Source organism: Hermetia illucens, chromosome 4 (assembly GCF_905115235.1).
Source record: "Hermetia illucens chromosome 4, iHerIll2.2.curated.20191125, whole genome shotgun sequence".
In the NCBI taxonomy this organism is placed as follows: domain Eukaryota; kingdom Metazoa; phylum Arthropoda; class Insecta; order Diptera; family Stratiomyidae; genus Hermetia; species Hermetia illucens.
This window is the reverse complement of record NC_051852.1, coordinates 19,529,539-19,545,196: the sequence shown is the minus strand read 5'-3', so window position 1 is coordinate 19,545,196 and position 15,658 is coordinate 19,529,539. Positions and strand designations below refer to the sequence as shown.

The 15,658-nt window shown below is 43.2% G+C and overlaps 1 protein-coding gene across 3 annotated transcripts in view; it reads left to right on the top strand.

Annotated features, from left to right (window-relative positions):
- The window catches only part of LOC119655513 (uncharacterized protein CG3556), a 306,377-nt gene that overhangs the window by 165,737 nt on the left and 124,982 nt on the right, over positions 1 to 15,658 (top strand). For all 3 annotated transcript variants that reach the window (XM_038061422.1, XM_038061421.1, XM_038061420.1), the window contains one exon: positions 457 to 477. The gene's annotated coding sequence lies outside the window, so the exon portion shown is untranslated. The remainder of the gene's footprint in view (positions 1 to 456; positions 478 to 15,658) is intronic.

Below are 15,658 nucleotides of genomic sequence, written 5' to 3'. Positions count from 1 at the left end.
TGATCGAAATCTTTCGCTCCCAATGCGGTGGTTGAAATTCTTTCAAATGAACTTGCAGACATGATTGGAGGTTTAACGATAACGCTTAAAGTTTCCACATTTCTATTATAATAAAAGTTTAGCAATTGAATGGAGTTGAGTTAATTATGTTTATTGGCCGAGGGTGGAATCCGCACGAACTCTCGGAAATTGCCTCTACTTAGGGTATGTGATTCGTAAATTTATGTCCGCATTAATGATCATTATGTATGGGTTTTGATGTCCTTATGGCGTTAGTAGCCTTTCGAGGATACACAGAAGCATATATGTCACATATGTACATGGGTACATCTGTGTAACCTGAAAACAATATTGAATCAATAGATAGGAGCAAATCGAATAGATACTGCTTCGTTAACCCAAGATAAAAGATATATTTGAACGTTTTGGACTGACTTTGCCCTTTTGTATTTTCAGGGAAACTATTTTGAAACGAAGGTATGTTTGGTGTTCTTCAATTTCATAATCTTTTCTTAATATACGGGTATATACCCGTATAGATACATATCCATAGATACAGGTACCATGTGATATATGTTTATACCAATAAGGAAGCAAATATAAGTGAATTTTCGAAGTCAGGCAAGAGGCTTGAACACATATAATCTGTCAGCCAGCCTCAAACCATTATAACAAATTTTTGGAATCCTTGCGCTAATCCTTATTGACATACCGATCCCGAGGCAAACTTTTTCTGCTCTTTTCCGAATTAATGCCATCTATCATTTATTAGAAAAAGCTTTTCCTTATAGAATCTATATCTATATCTATTTATAACTCAAGAATGGCTGAACCGATTTGGCTGAAAATTGGCGAAAAAGAAGCTTAGAACCAGGAGACGGACATAGGGTACTTTTTATCCCGCTCGACCGCGTTTCCGTGAAGTCCCTATAAAACGTAGTATAACAAATACGCATCTGACATGGAATAACAAAACGCAATTGACCGCTAAACGTAATTTTGTCTATGGTTAAGTTGAAAATTTGATAATATAAATTTTGTCAGAAATATATAATCATCAGTAATCTGTATTCTCTTTGAATCATTATTAACAATACCGCGACCAAGACAATCGAATCTTTCCCGACAAAGCCGTAATGCAAGAAGGATACGAAACATTGCGAATGAAGTGACTGAAGAAGCCCAAGGAATTGCCCTGAAGAGCGCCACGTTAGTATGGCTCGACTTCGTGCTTCTCAATCACAAGAGCAAAGCGAGGCAGCCCGTGAAATGGCGTGACGGTTGGCAATGCGAAATCGTCGAGCGACCAACAGAAATCAACAAGTAGATAATTGTCGACGCACAAGAAGAGATTTGACAAGTGCTAATTTGAATCGAGCAGCGTTTCGATATGATCGACGGCAAGTATTCCAAACGATAACCACGGAAATTAACGGCGGAGACGATCACTGGCAACGATGGTTATCCACTCTATCGCCGTCGATCACCCGATAATAACGGTCGAACTGTCACAACAAAAGTGAAAAGAATGGATTGGCCACTTATTTCGAAAACGATCAAGACACATTACAACGTTGAGTATTAAATTCAGCAAAGTCCATACAATACATTTGCAAATATGTCACCAAAGACAGCGATATGGCGGTTTTTGACAACCAATCTTCCAATACCAACGATGAAATCAACTGCAATGGAGCGATTTGGCGTATATTCGCATTCCCTATTCACGAACGTCATCCTATTATTGTGCATTTGGCGATGAATCTGGGGAATGGTCAACGAGTATATTTCACGGCTTCGAATGTTGTTCAACGTACTGAAACACCTCCAGCGACAACATTGACCAGTTTCTTTGCGATCTGCCAAAGTGATCCGTTTACACGAACTTTACTTTACTGGGACGTGCCACGTTATTACACTTGGAATTTTCATAGACGGAAGCAAGGCGATATGGTTCCTGATTATCCGGAGATGCGTTCTACTGATGCTCTTGGCCGTATGTATACAGTTGATCCAAAGAATGATGAATGCTTCTATTTGCAGTTGTTGCTAGTAAATGTGCGTGGACAAACGTCATTTGAGTGACTACGGACTGTTAATGGTAGAATATTCCCAATATATCGTGCTTCAAGTGAAGAATTCAATTTACTAGAAAACGATGCCCATTGGGATACGACAATCGTTGAAGCCATTATCTCTGCGTCTTCATGTCAAATACGCACATTATTTGCAATCATCATTTCGACATGCTTTCCGTCGGACCCATCTAACCTGTGGCACAAACACAAGGATAATAGGTCAGAAGATATTTGACATCAAATACGTGTCAGTTCCAGAAATCCCGATCTTGAAATGAATTAGGAGTAAAGCACGATGCTTTACTCTTGATCGAAGACATTTGTTACCGTACGTGCAGTAGTTTATTAGTCAGGTTAGGAATGCCAGCGCCAAATCGCGAAATGAATGGCGCATTTAATCGAGAATTGGAACGGGAACGTGAAAATGATCACCAGGAATTAGATTTAGTAGTTCAAACGAATGTACTACTGTTGAATCCCCAACAAAAGGAAGTTTATGATTCATTAACGAAGGCAATTTATGATGGAAATGGTGGTTTATATTTGATATCCTCCTGGTGGAACTGACAAGATATTCTTCATGTCAGTAGTTTTAGCGGCTGTTCGTGCGAGATCCAGCATTGCGCTTGCGGTTGCTTCTTCTGGAATAGCAGCCACATTTTTTTAAGGATGCCGTACCGTCATTCAGCATTAAAATTGCCGTTAAATCTTCAAACTATGGAAGAATCAAAATGTAATATTTCAAAAAACTCCGCAATGGCCAAAGTGTTATCAGCATCGAAAATTATCATCTGGGACGAATACACAATGGCGCATAAACATGCATTAGAAGCCACTTAACCGAACATTGAAAGATCTATGCAATGACTCGAGATGTTTAGGAGACGCAATGATTTCAGTGTCTGGCGATTTCCGCCAAACACTGTCAGTAATTCCAGGATCAACGGCTGCCGACGAACTAAACACTTGCCTCAAATCATCGAATCTATGGCGCTATGTGAAGAAACTCCAGCTGACAACAAACATGAGAGTTGCATTGCTTAATGATACATCTGCTGAAGATTTCTCTGAGCAATTGCTGATTATCGGTAATGGTTCTGTAACTTTGTCTCATCGAAAGACGAACTTATTAACAAAGTATTCCCAAACATCATTACTAACTACAAAAATAATGAATCGGTGAGTTAGCGAGCAATTTTAGTGGCTAAGAATAAAGATGTAGATGACCTTAACTATGGAACAATGCATTCACTCAAGTCCATTGACTGTGTAACAAACAAAGATGAAGTCACCAACTCCAATTGAATTTAAATCTCCTTGGATGTGCCTAGCTTGCCACCGCACAATTTACGCCTAAAGGTTGGCTCCGTAGTAACCATGCTTCGAAACATAAACCCACCAAAATTTTGCAATGGCAGGCGTTTGGTGGTAAGTAAATAATGAACAATGTGACTTACGCGACGATACTCAAAGGAAAATTCGAAGATGAGGAAGTTCTCATTCCGAGGATCCCGATGATCCCAACCGATATGTCGTTTGAGTTTAAAAGACTTCAATTTCTGATCCGTTTTGCATTCGCCATGACCATTAACAAATCAAAAGGTAAATCTTTGAAAGTTTGTGGTCTGAATCTGGAAAATCAATGTTTTTCACATGGTCAATTATATGCGGCATGTTCATCGATCGGAAGACCATTTGCGTTGTTTGTTCTTACGTCTGATTATAAAACAAAAAATGTCGTGTATCACAAGGTGCTTAACTGAAGAGTGCAACTCACTAAAAAATCATTGAAATATTTGATAAATAAAAAAATTAACTTAATAAAATCAAAAATCTGCTTAGTTTTGCGGAGCAAAGTTCGCAGGGTCAGCTATTAGGTATATAAAATATTGTTGCAAGTGCGTCGTAATTTTATAACTCAAGAACGGGCCAACCGATTATCACCAAAATTTAAGAGTGTCTTCCTATCGTTTAGGAGATGGTTTATGTGAAGTTCAGAATCTGTCTACGCGTTCATGAGTTATGATTTTTTGTGTGATCATAGGATTTCTCCATATAAAATGTATATTGGAAGCAAAAAACATAAATCAATACCAAGACGACTCTTACGACTGTAATACATACACGGATGCTCATTGTCAAATACACATTGACAGACAGCTGTCAGTGAGTGATCATACTGAAGTTCTTTTTCATCGAACTCGCACTGTGAGCGGACGCACGAACATACAGCGTTGCTGTTTTGATTTTTTTTTGTGCATGTGAATCATTGAATAATTGAGACAAGAAGTGAGCATGGCAACGAATTCGACATAAATGTGCATCATTTATAGTACAGCTGGCAGTCGCTTCATTAGCCGGCCAGTGCTTGTTTGGTGTTGCGATGGTTGTTATCCAATATGTCCACTCTATGAAATGAAGCAATGCTATTTGTACAATTTTTTTTATTATATAATAAAATCAAGAAGACTTATAAAGCAGGAGCTAATCCTGCATTATTTTATCGACACTAAGGACTTCTGAATGAAGAAATCACTAAACTTTATGTAAACCAAGCTTCTAACCCGTTCTTCTGGATATCTTTGCGAAGGAGCAGGAAGTCATGGAAATTACGTTCTTATTCCCCCTCCCCCTTCTAGCTGGCTGTGGTTAAAGCCACAATGCGGAAAAAAAATCATGACGGAGAATTGAGTAATCTGTAGACAACACCAGAAAGAGGCATTATTTCATATGGGCCAGAATTTCCGAATTTATGACGATAATACTGCTTTGCACAATTTGTGCCTTTAGGATCGATTTTACACTTGCAAAAACCCTGGTCAAAAGGTAATATAGGTCCAAGGGCGAAATGTACCCACGATGGAACATAAAACCTGGGAAACGCCTGCTGAACTAACACCAACAACTCTACTACCAAACCCTATCCCCACCTTCATGTGGTGACCGCTGGGAGCTCTTTCTTAACGAAAAGCTGCAGACGGAGAAGAATAAAGGCGAGTCTCTCGCGCCTAAAATCGGGACAAATTGTATCAACTGGTCCTCCAGGTTGCGGGTTGGGTAGGGCTGACAACCCTACACGGAAAACAACTTGTTACGAAACCACAACAGGAGCCTCGGACTGGACGGATAATACAACGACGAACCCGGCAACGACAAAGGAACAACGGTTTACGTATTTTCGCATGGAACGTGCGCTCCCTATACACAGATGAAGTTGCCAAGCAACTAGCCAATACTCTGTTCCAATATAGAGCTGATGTAACAGCGTTGCAGGAGATGTGTTGGACAGGAGATGTGTTGGACGGTTCCCTGGAGAGGAGTCACTACACCATCTAATATAGCGACTATCCAGTAAATCATGTGCTCGGAGTAGGTTTCTTAGTCATACAAAAAATGAAACCTGCTGTTATCGGCTCTGAAAAAATAAGTGAACGCACTCTCCGCTTGCGAGGCAAATTTAGAAATATAAGCCTCATTAACGTTCACCCCCCAAAAGACTTCTACGAGACAGTAGAACGAACCCTCGGAGCCTGCCCCAGATATGATATCAAAATCATACTTGGGGATTTTAACAGCCAAGTAGGGAAGGAGCTCGTATTCAGGCGATACATTGGCTCCTATAGCTTACACGAAAAAACAAATGATAACGGACTGCGGATTATTCAGTTAGCAGTGTAACACCAAATGGTTGTTGGAAGTACCTGGTTTGCGCTGAAAGCGGTCCACAAACATACGTAGGCCTCTCCAGACGGGACCACTTTCAGCCAAATTGACCAAGTGTTGATCAAACGCCAACACCTCTCAGCCTTGATGAATGTCAGAATATATAGGGGAGGGCAATATATATACGTGGGCCTCTCCAGACGGGGCCACTTTTAACCAAATTGGCCACGTGTTGATCGAACGCCGCCACCTCTCAGCCTTGATGAATGTCAGAACATATAGGGGGGCCAATATAGACTCGGATCACTATCTCGTTGGCATGATGCTCCGAGCTCGAATAACAATACCACCTAGAATCCCCTCTGACAATCAGGTGAGAGTGAACACTGAAGCCATCCACAACACAACCCTCCGCGACACCTATAAGAGGGAAATGGATGCCGCAATAACCGCAGTCAACAAAGGACCTGGAGATGAAGCATCAACAAATGATCTTCACAATCACTTGAAGACCGTTATCATGGATACGGCCACAAACATACTTGGCCCCAGCCGCAAAAGGAGTCGGAACGGCTGCATTCCGACTAATGCTGCATTCTCAAAGGACGTGGGTACTCGCGGAGAATTATCACGAACTCCGACGAGCGGAAAAGCGACTTCACAGACGGAAAAAGGAAGCCAGGGAGAACCAACAGGTCTGCGAACTCGAAAAGTACAGGTACCAACCGCAATACGCGCGCAAGTTTTACAAACAAGCCAGCAGGATAAAGCCTTACACACCTCGATGTTCATCCTGCCAAGACAGGGAGGGAAATCTGATTTCCGACAGAATGGGCATATTGGAGCAATGGGTTGAGTATTTTGATGAACTACTGAACAACCAGAACATCGGCGAGTTGAAAGTCCTGCCAACTGAAGACGACGGACAAATACTGTCACCACCGAGTATAGAAGAACATTCGACTCTTTAACCTGGCCCTCGAGAAAGTGATCCGTGATGCTGAGGTAAATGCAAGGGGTACGATCCTCTTTAAGTTCACCCAACTACTGGCCTATGCTGACGATATCGACATCATGGGAGAACCACCCGAGACGTACAAATTGTCTTCTTCCAGATCGAGTAGGCGGCCATTGGCGCGAGATCTTGAGCTGCACATCAATAAAGGCAAGGCAAAGTATTTGGTGTCAACGTCTGCACCGAAAACCAACCAACCAACAACATCAAACCGCACTGGTCAAACGGGAAGAACTTTCAGAACGTTGATAATTTCTCCTATCTAGGGTCGAAAATCACAACCGATAGCAACTACGAGGATGAAATCCGCGCACGGTTATTGTCAGCCAACAGAGCCTATTTCAGCTTACAAAAACTGTTCCGCTCAAACCGTCTCACCATAGGGTCAAAGCTCTTACTGTACAAGACTATGATCTTCCCAGTCGTCATGTATTCCTCAGACACTTCTTAGCATGGAAAACTGTGAACTCTTAGCCGCATTCGAGAGAAGAATCCTCCGAAGAATTTTTGACCCCCTACATGAGGATGGACATTTCCGTAGTCTACATAACGACGAAATCTATGAGCGATACCATGATCGTCAGGTTGTGGAGAAAAATCCGACTCAATAGGTTACGGTGGGCGGGTCACTTAAGCCGTGTGGATGAAGATGATCCAGCCCGGAAAGTTGATAAGGGCAAAATCTATTGTAGGAAAAGAAGACGAGGCAAACTCTGCCTGAGATGGAGCGATGACGTAGATGAGACTACTTTTAGGGATATCGAATTGGTGGATCTCGGGGCAAAACCGGGATGTCTGGAGTTCCTTATTAAGGCAAGCCTAGACCGAATACCGATTGTTGCGCCGTTGATGATGATAATGATGATGGTTATGCCACATCATTCCGCCTCCAGCTGGAACCAATGGGTTTCGGATAGAAAATCCGAGGCGTCGTTACTCCGCCGTTTGAGAAACGTTGAGACATTTGCTTCTTTAAAAACAGGCTTGGAAGACCCTCTCCCCTTTCACTCTCCAAAGCCTCAAAGAATAACTCTGTTGCGATATCTGCTGACGTAAACTGGCTTATGAAAGTCAAGCTTAAGTTAAATGTGATAGGACCATTAGGACCATAACCATGCACAAGCTGTACGGCTGGAGTATTTGTTGCTTGGATGCGGATAATAGCTCACGTTGCCTGAAATGCCATACCAACTTTGGTTCACCTTCTGGTGAAAAGCAGTTCCTACTGCGATGTTTCAGATATCGGCGAACACAACTAGGGGCGTATTCTTTTGAGGCAATACCAAAAATGTGTTGCCTACCAGCTGTTGCTTGTAGGCCCCAAATGGCTGAACGGCTGCTGGGGACCATACACCCTCCCACAATTCCTTGGTTTTCGACCAGACAAGGTAGTTCCGGCACAGCACGGAACAACGATAATAATTAACCATGCCTAAAAGATTTTAGAGAAATTTCACCTGTTATATTTTTCAACATTGAAAATTAAGCTATGATCAGAGAGGTATTGAAGAATGCTCATACTCGGAGGAGGAGGCGACCAGAAATAGACAAAATAGAACTCCAAGTTTTATACCTGTACTACAGATTGCACGAATGTCTAAATAGTTTGCATAGGCCAAAATTCATCCATGAGAACTTGAAGAGTCCGAAAGGAGTGCAAATTGCTTTCTTTGGAATATCTTTCGAAGCAACAGGGATTTCGTGGCAAGCGTTGGCGAAATCCGAGGTTAAGAAAACAGGACAGTTTGCTATGTAATGCGCAAAGTCTTGAATGCGAACAATGGAGCATTGCTCCACTATCGTCTGAACATCCAGGGTTCTGCAATCTCCACAAGATCTTCTTTCGTCATTGTACTTGCATACACCTTCGAGAAGATTGGGAAGCCAGTAGTATTCATATGGTGCTGAACATCATGCTTATCTGGCTGAGAGATACTACATTCGACATTAGTGTTGAGGTATTTTTTTAATACTTGGTGCAGCTCAAAAATAAACGAAAGGGCGTTGTTCTGGCAGGTTCAAATTTTCCCTGAAAACTCAAGAGAGGTTGTAGGGTCTATCAGGGACCTATACCACATGTGTCCCAGTTACCCATAGTAAAACAGAATGTCTGCGCCCAGTGTGGGAATACTGATGTCGGCTACAATTAAACGCCATGAAAAGGTCCTACACAATTCCAGACTAACGTCTACTTACCTCTAGTCGTAGGTATTGATGGTCAGAGAGTTTGCTGCGATAATTCTAGATGCCGCGGAATGAAATTGTTGTATGTGATGACGTGGAGAACCGAGAGTTCTGCGCGTGTGTGCACTAGTAAATTGCGCCTGACTATCGTGAACTGTCAGGCGACGTGGTTCAGCACTTCGGGTAAATGTCGCTGTACCCTTGGAGAATTTAGTTCTTTGATTACGTTGCGGTAAACGTGCGTGTGCTGGTGCTCCGAGTCCATAAGGCTCGCGTGCACCTAGAAGAGTTTGCCGGCTGTCGCAACCAGCCAGTCCAAGGACACGCCGTCTGCATACGCTTGTATGGCCTCCAATGGACGCTGAAGCCACAAAACTTGTGAAACACCGTGCAGACGTTGTCCACATCCAACTACTTCATTTCCCGTACAACTTGACGCCAAGAGTCAAGTCTGCCAGCAAGTAATTTAGCTTTATTGTCTAAATTACCGATACGCGCTCTATTAGTTGCTACTTCAGACAAACGTTGGAGCCTTTGTCCAAAATGTGGTTGAATCCGGTGGCGCCCGTGGTGTTGGCCACCTATGTAAACTCTGGGTCTGTTCGGAGGAACCAAGCCGGTCACGGTATTTGAAGGTGCAGCAGACCTCCTTCTTCTTAAATTGATTTCAATTAATACGTAAACTTAAATGACGGATTCAACATTTCGTGCTTTTGCTTTAAATTCAATATTGTCTCTAGCAGAGTATCTAAAAATAAAAGCAACATTTATAGTTAGGCAAACCCTCAAATGACAAGCAAGACTCGCCCTTCTTATATACTTTCCACATATCCCACAATAAACATTTCACCGCATAGAGACAAAACTTGTAATTTTTCAACTTCCACATATCGAAAATTCCCTACCCTGCAGTCAAGAAATTCCTTGATTGCTGGCACACATTCTTCAGGATTCATTTCCCTATTATCTAGTACTCATCACTAAATTCCCTTGCATTCTCCCGACTCTGTCAAGATAGACCTCAAAACCACATCTCCAGCCAACTGAAAGCTCCTTAGAGTTGGCGGAATACAAGAGAACGAAGGATACCAAACAACAAAAAAAAATTCCAGGACTCTTTCATAACCTATTTTCCATCTGGTTGAATTATCAGCTATATTCGATAGCATCGTCCCTGAGGATTGTTCACCACTTTGTTCTTCACTCAAGATTTCCAGCAATTTCGTCCTTTCTCTCTGTTTCTTTGACATGTCCGCATCCTGAGGGGAATTAGCATTCAGAAAAGATTGACATCAAAGCAACTTCAGCTGATATCACTAACCAATCATGAATTAATCTTCAACATCTGACGAAAGAGCCAGAAAGGAGAATATTAAAGTGATGAAGTTCCAAAGCAGAATAGGCGAAAAAAAGGAGAGCTCAGCAAAAAAATATACCAAACTCAATAAGCCTCTTCCATAGCTTGGATCGCTCATTCAAATTCCTAAACAATAGACTTTCGTCAAACATTCTATGGCGTTATGAATGGGACCTCTACACCTCCTGCGCTTAACGGTTTCCTTTACAAAGATGTGGAACAACCGTGATGGGAATGCATGTAAAGCGGTGGAGACAGGATGCGGAGATGCGAAAAAATCCAAAGAATTCATTGGAAACAGTTGCGCTGAGTCGCTCATACCACTCTGCTTCGGGAAAGCTGGCTGACGTCCCTTTGTGTGGCACTTGCTAATGCTCGGTAATGTTGGTGGATGCTAGCCGGGAGCGATTCTGATGGTTCTCGGTATCGGATTTCTAGTTCTTGTCATTGAGTCCTTGTGGAATGCAAGGAAGTGCCTTTGAGACGGAATTCCCAGTAAAATCATTTAAGGAAAAAAAGTACTAAGTCGAATTATTCGCATTCCGATTACAAGGTTGAAACTCGAAGGTATCGATACCACGAAGTCAGGATGCCCTCAATACACTAAATCAAAGTCCCAGGCCCTGTCAAATTGTTGAAATTTCCCGCGTCGAGGGAGCTAGTGGAGGCGCAAGGAGACATTACCGGATTAGGACTTAAGCCTTTAATCATAGTTGAATGACACAAGCGGTAAACGCTGTGAGATAAAAGATTTTCAGCGTATGTATCTGCCTCCAGCAGCTTTGCTATCTAGCTCCCCTTAGCCAAGTAACAAACATTCAATTTCTACGAAGCCTCATAATTATGGCGGCCGGAGGTGGCCTGACAGCGCGACAGATATAGTGAAAATGCTATACGGAAACAAAAGAAAATCGCATAAAGGTGACGTTACTTTTTTGCCTCCACCATAAAAGACCAAACCAGGATGAAGGGTAAACTCAGTCGCAGAAATGCGGGAAAATATAAACACACAAAACGGAAAATATGGCGGCCATTTATGACGGATACGAAAAAAGAAGCCAATGCAAAGGACGAGAGTTCCACCATTGCAATATCTTTGTGAAACAATAGTCTAGCAGGCGCCGATAACAAAGGCGACTGAAGCGTAACAAATGGAGGAAACCCCGTCCAACCAGCGCTGGCAATGTTTATTGTTTATCGGTCATGGCAACAATGTTGATACACACGCTGTAATGGTATCCTTGCTGTGAATAGCTTTCAACCCGTCATAACCTATCCTTAAGGAATTAATGCATACGCGAATCGATAGCGTGATTGAAACTTTTTGTTGACTCTTTTGTTTTGCGCTAGTTTGAAAAATTGAAAACTGAAAGCCGCTATTTGTTTGCTGGCATTGTTTTCAGGATGCTGATAGGGGAATATCTAATGGTGGATTGTAGTATTAATGGAAATTGTTGGCGAACTGGGAAGGGGTTGAAAAGGAGAATGTAATTAAAGGGAATCGATTGAATCAATACGAAGATTAGGGATTATACAGCTCTTGAGATGGGTTCGTCATTCCACTGTGAGGACGTTTCCAAAAATTAAATAGTAAATCTCCTGATGTGGCGCAGCAGGATTAGCAACATTCGAAATTTATTTGAACGCTTCTACCCTTGCCTGTAACAACTAATAGACCGGTATCGGTAATTGACAGAGTAAAGCTGAATCAGTTGCTGACAGACTTGACTCTTGACGACCACACTACCAGCCAAGTAGGGCAGGGAAATGAAGTAGTTGGGTAGAGACAAGGTTCGCGCGGAGCTCCGCATGTTTTTGTGGCTTTAGCATCCATTGAAGGGCACTCAGTCCATACTAGGGTGTGTCGACAGCGTTTCCTTGGACGTGCTGGCTGCGAGAGCCGACGAACTCTACGAGGTTCACGCGTGCCCTATGCTCGGCAAAGTGTCTCGTAAGACCGCTGAGATGGCGGAAATTCGGTGACAGAAGGTGCTCATTCGCGGCCAATATAATCATTCTGACTGCGTCAGAATGCACACAATATTCATCAAACAAAATTGGTGGTCGTTTGCCTTGATCCGCATCGCACTCTAGCGTGTGATGGTACCATCGCAGATTGGAGTAAAAGGCAACTAAATGTGCCAGCCTAGACACGTTTACCGCGACCCAATCAAAGGTCCCCATCCCTAGGGATGCAGTGACATCCATCCGAAGCGCAGCACTACATCGCCTGACAATTTATGGCCCCCTTGTGAAGCATAATTTTGTAGTGGACACGCTCACGGATGTCTGGCTCCTCCTCGTCTTCAGATCCAACAATTTATTCTGCAGCACTTAAAATTAACACAATAAACTACCTGCCCATAAATACTAACACTACAGGGAAGAAGACGTCAATCTGATCTTGGATAGCCTTTTCGTGCGCATAAATTCTAGCGGACATCAGTTTCCATAATATGGAGCGCAGATTTTCTGTGTGACTATGGGCTGCTGCTGAACATGTAGCATAGGTCCCCGGTGTAGACGCCATAACTTCTCTAAGATCTTCAGACAAAATTTCAACCTGCCAGTGCAACACCTTTTCGCTTATTTTTGAGGAAGTTGCCGAAAATACCCCCCCCCCCCCCCCCAATTGTCTCAATTTTTTTCATGGTAAACGGCTAGTGTCGTTTCCTCCTCAAAGCTGCTCAATACCGGTCTGGCCATAAAACCAAAGAATCGTGGGGGATTGCATGGTCTCCAAAAGCTGGCCAGGTATTTGAGGCCACCAAACAACAGCTGGTAGATACCAAATTTTTGGCATTCCTTCGGCAGGATGCGCCTCTAGTTGTGTTCACCGATTCCTCAAAGATTGCAGTAGGCACTGCTCTTCACCAGAAGGTGGATTGAAGCCGACTAACCAACGGAACTACAGGACCTAGGTACGTGAGTTGTTAGCCGCATCTGAACATCAAATACTTTTGTTTTCTCCCTTGGAGGCAGGCCCTTCACCTTGTTCATGGACCATAAAGCCGACATATTTAATTTACGGCAACTACCTAACTTTCATAAGCCAGCTTACGTTGCACATTTAATATGTGTACGGAAAAGACAACTTAGTTATCGACGCATTGTCTTCGATATTAGAGGTGAAAATCCAAGCCTTAATTGATATTTCGGAAGGGTGGCACAGTTCTTCAGAGCCTGTAGCCGGACTCCAACTACAAGTTAAAAGAGTTCTCTATTTTCGGCTCACCTTCTTTCATCTCCGAAAAGGAAGGAAGCTTACACCGCGGCATTCGGCAATCAACCAAAGTATTTCTGCTCATCTAAGAACAAGGATGCTAATTTTTGGGCCAGAAAGCGCATCACATGTGTAAAGTTACAAGGCTTGTTAAAAGAACGTATTTGCTTTCCCTTGGTCAACAAAACGCGTACGCTATTTGCAAGACTCACACGGCTACAAGTATTCCTCCAAGATTATTGATCGGTTGACAGAGACAATACTTCTGGGACCTTCTATCGAGAATTGGTTCCACGCTGTGGTGTCCTAGCTGTACTAGTCGCGGACCAGGAAATATACGTACTGGTGAGAGTTGATGCCACTGTTTAGCCGGCCTGAAATCCTTCCTCAAAGGGGAGGATATCATTGGGAGGAAGAGTGAGCACCGCTGTTTTAATGTACGATAGTCAGTACCGAGTAACCACGTCACCTCTTGCTTCCAGTTGGGGGTGCAGTGCTGTTGTGGAACGATAGTTGAACCCTCTTCATGTCCATGTAATTACTCGACCTGGCAATGAGCGCGTCCTGAGTACACGCCAACAACCTTTTTCCACCCAAGCAAAAAAGAGTATACAGAGATTCTGTTCTGACTTGCTGCCGAGGGCACCCAAAAATTTCCCTGTCACTGTATTTGAGCAAAGCGATTGGAATATTCCTCCTTGCCAAGATCATAAGCTGAAACCTCCGCGTCGTAGATTCGCAGCTAAAGTACCCCCAACGTCTCTCTTTAGCTGGAGCCTTGACTTAGTTTGGAAGAAAAAGCTCATCTTACAATCGATTTCAAGGTACTTAACCGTTGGGTTTGACGGGGCGCAGGATCGGGGCTTACTTTTTAGGCTACTTCTGTTTTTTTCCAGAGTAGGGTTGAAACCATGAGCAGTCTTCCATCCACTTACTCATCGCATCAATATACCAAGCCTGTTTTGATCTTGTTCAACAGTGCCCCAACACCATGTACATGATCATACAAGGCGTGACTCTCCTGGTTTGTCACGTTTCATTGACTATGGTAAGAAGTGTTCCAGAGCTCCGGCCTTAGAATAGATCCTTGTGCTACCATTTTATAGGGGACTTTCTAGTATGCCTAGCATCTTACGGAATTAATAGTATTTCTGAGAATTGAGATGAGATCGTCGGTTATGTGCTTCCGCTCCATTAATCGGCGGATCTTTCTAGAGGTAAACGACGGCTATGTCAAGCATACAGAGCGGCCCATATGCAGACTGTAGCTAAGGGTTTCCTTTCCTTTTGCAAGTTTCGCTACCGTCCAGCTACAAAGGAAAGTGCCGGCCTTCAGATAAATGTTAAATATGCTGAGTTGCAAGTTTGGTCGATGATGGAGTACCAGTTTATATATTTCTTGGATCCTGATGCCTTGTTGGTTTTCACAGAAAGAATAGCCTCTTTTAGTGTATTGCCTGCTTCTTCTCCCGCAGGCTGTCGATATCAGATTGAGAACTAAGTTTACAACAGTGTCAGCTGACGTGCCACCTTCCTGCGGCACACTGCCTATTCCAATAAATTCAAAGAATTTCCCAAGGTTCATCTTTACAACGTTCCATGTGAAGAGAGGTTGATGGCCTGTGCGTACCGAAAGATAGCGTCAACCACCTCGAACATGAAGTATTGATAGTTGTTTTTTAAGAAGGAGCAGGGCCCGTTCCGGCTGTTTTTTATGTGCCGCTCGTTGCGAAGACAGCGAAAGGTGGTTAAACCGTGTGCCAGAAGGAGCCAGACGCAGCACCGCGAATACGGCTTCGAATGAGCGATCGTGGCCGCCACGTAGTTGAATTCTGCAGGGGACGTCCCGTATCAGCGCCGACTGGAAGACGCAAAAAATTGCGTTGGTTCTTTTGTGCCTCCGATGTCTAGTGCTGAAATCATTGATCAGTTCGTTGAGCCATCAGCCTCTAAGAAGCGGAAGCTGGCTACAACGACGTCACCGCAGGGAACCGGAGCCGCCGACAAAGATCATTCGCATGACGCCGCAGGGAAAAGGTTTTTTTAAGTTTTAAAATTTTGACATATTCCTTCCCTCCCCTGTGCCAAATTTCTAGTTAAAGCAAAAATAAATATAGAACCACCGCAAGAGACGGCGA